General features: G+C 36.0%; 1 non-coding gene across 1 annotated transcript; it reads right to left on the bottom strand.

Moving 5' to 3' along the window:
- Positions 1-1,421: 1,421 nt before the first annotated feature.
- LOC122293066 lies at positions 1,422-1,528 on the bottom strand. The gene has a single exon (XR_006237123.1). It is a non-coding gene; the product is annotated as a small nucleolar RNA R71 (small nucleolar RNA).
- Between the last annotated feature and the right edge of the window lie 676 nt (positions 1,529-2,204).

Here is a 2,204-nt window from a genome sequence, read left to right as displayed (position 1 = left end):
TTGGTTCGTCAGTAGTTAGTTCTTAAGAGTTTTTATTTTCTTCCTTTACGTTGCAGAGTAGAAAGCGGCTTATTTATTTTATTTTCTTCTTCTTATCATTTCGTTCGGCGCAGCAGAGGCTTAAGATTTGTTTTATTTCTCCTGTGCTGCGATTTCTCATTCATTTAGGCTCATCTTTATTTTGAGTTTATTTTTTTTTGCTCTCAGATTTTGTTATGGCTTTAATTAGATTAATTTTTGTTGCTAGAAATATCATGTGTAGCTAATTTTAGAAACTTGGGTTGTGGAATGAGACTTAATTTATTTTAGGTTCTAGTTTAATGCAATATTTTGTGATTGAATGTTGATTTCACTATATTACTAGTCGGATTTAAATTGAAAATAGATTGCGGCTCTTGCTCTTGTTTTGTTGTTGACGTAAGGCACAACAAAAGCTTGAAAATTATCAAGGCTTCTCTCGATTGGTTGTTGATGTGTTTGGCTAGTAAAGTAGAGAATCCCTTAGAAAAAAAATATTGCAAAAACTTGAGCACAACTTTTTATCTTCCGTTTATCAATGCCTTGATTGGATTGTTAATCGAGAAAATTATCTAGGATCCAAAATAAAGAGAGTCTAACACCCAACCCAAGTGTTTGTTAAATTGCCTCTTTTTTTTAGAAACTTTAATTTGAACTTCGATCCTGGACTTATCCTTGATACAACTTGACACTTCTACACTTGGAAGCACATTTGACCACGAGTCAAGTTTTTGGCGCCATTGCCGGGGACAACTGGTGCTTATTAGAGTATTCCTCCACTGCTGAGAGGATGTTGTGGAGCTGTGAACCTTTTCACAGCCTGGGTGACATCTAATTTTTTTTCCTTCTCTTTGTTTATTTTCCATGGTCTTTGATTATCTGCTCTTGTTTGTATGACTAGTTGGACTAGAGACCATACATTTCGACTGTTTAGGACACAATCATTGACATCTTTTAGCTCTGCATCATCATCTGTAGAATCATCATTAGACACTGATAGCATCATGGCTGAAAATGAGCATCATGATAGGGAAGTGGAGAATCCAAACAGGACTCTTAGAGAGTATCTTCAGCCTGTTAGGACTAGCACACCTTCTTGCATCATTTTACCTATTAATGCAAATGCTTTTAATTGCAAACCCGGGATGATTTCATTGTTACCACACTTTCATGGTATGGAATCTGAAAACCCCTATTTGCATATCAAAGAGTTTGAAGAAGTGTGTTCCACATTCATGGATAGAACATGCACTGATGAAGTCATAAGATTGAAACTGTTTCCATTTTCCTTAAAAGACAAGGCTAAGACATGGTTGAATTCCTTAAGACCAAGATCCATTGGGACTTGGCAAGAAATGCAAACTAAATTTTTAAAGAAAATTTTTCCCATGTATAAAACTAATGCTTTGAAAAGACAGATCATGAATTTTGGCCAAAAGGATGTGGAAACATTTTATCATTATTGGGAACGATTCAAAGACCTTTTAAATGCATGTCCTCATCATGGATATGAGAATTGGAGGGTCATTAGTTTTTTTTATGAGGGATTGCAACAAAAAATGAGACAATTTGTGGAGACCATGTGTAATGGAGTGTTTTTTAACAAAGAACCCGAGGAAGCTTTTGAATATTTTGATTATCTAGCTAAAAATGCACAATCATGGGATACATCTGATGTTCATGATAGGTCAAAAAATTCAAGGACAATTTCAGGGGGTGGGAAATATAATCTGAGAGAAGTAGATGATTTGAATGCTAGGTTGGCTATGATTTCTAAGAAATTAGAAACCATAGAAATGAAGAAAGTGAATGAAGTACAAGCTGTACCTCAGATTACCTTGAGCTGTAATATTTGTGAGGGCCAAGGGCATTCAACTAATGATTGCCCGACCATTCCTGCTTTCAAATAAGTTCTCTTGGATTAATCTAATGCTGTTAATATGGTTGCTAAATCTTTTTCAGGTCCTTATTCCAACACTTACAATTCGGAATAGAAAAATAACCCTAATTTCAGTTGGAGAGGTGAACAAGCTGCTTTACCTGCACCCAACATAGCTGGTCCTTCATAAATTGTACCCTACACTACCCCAGGAGGTCCAGGACCATCTCAATATGCCAACCACATGGTGCCAGCCCAGAAAAAGAACCTTGAAGACAATTTCCAGCAATTATCCACCAACTTCCAA

Source organism: Carya illinoinensis, chromosome 13, assembly GCF_018687715.1.
Source record: "Carya illinoinensis cultivar Pawnee chromosome 13, C.illinoinensisPawnee_v1, whole genome shotgun sequence".
Taxonomy (NCBI): domain Eukaryota; kingdom Viridiplantae; phylum Streptophyta; class Magnoliopsida; order Fagales; family Juglandaceae; genus Carya; species Carya illinoinensis.
This window is presented reverse-complemented; position numbering and strand designations above follow the sequence as displayed.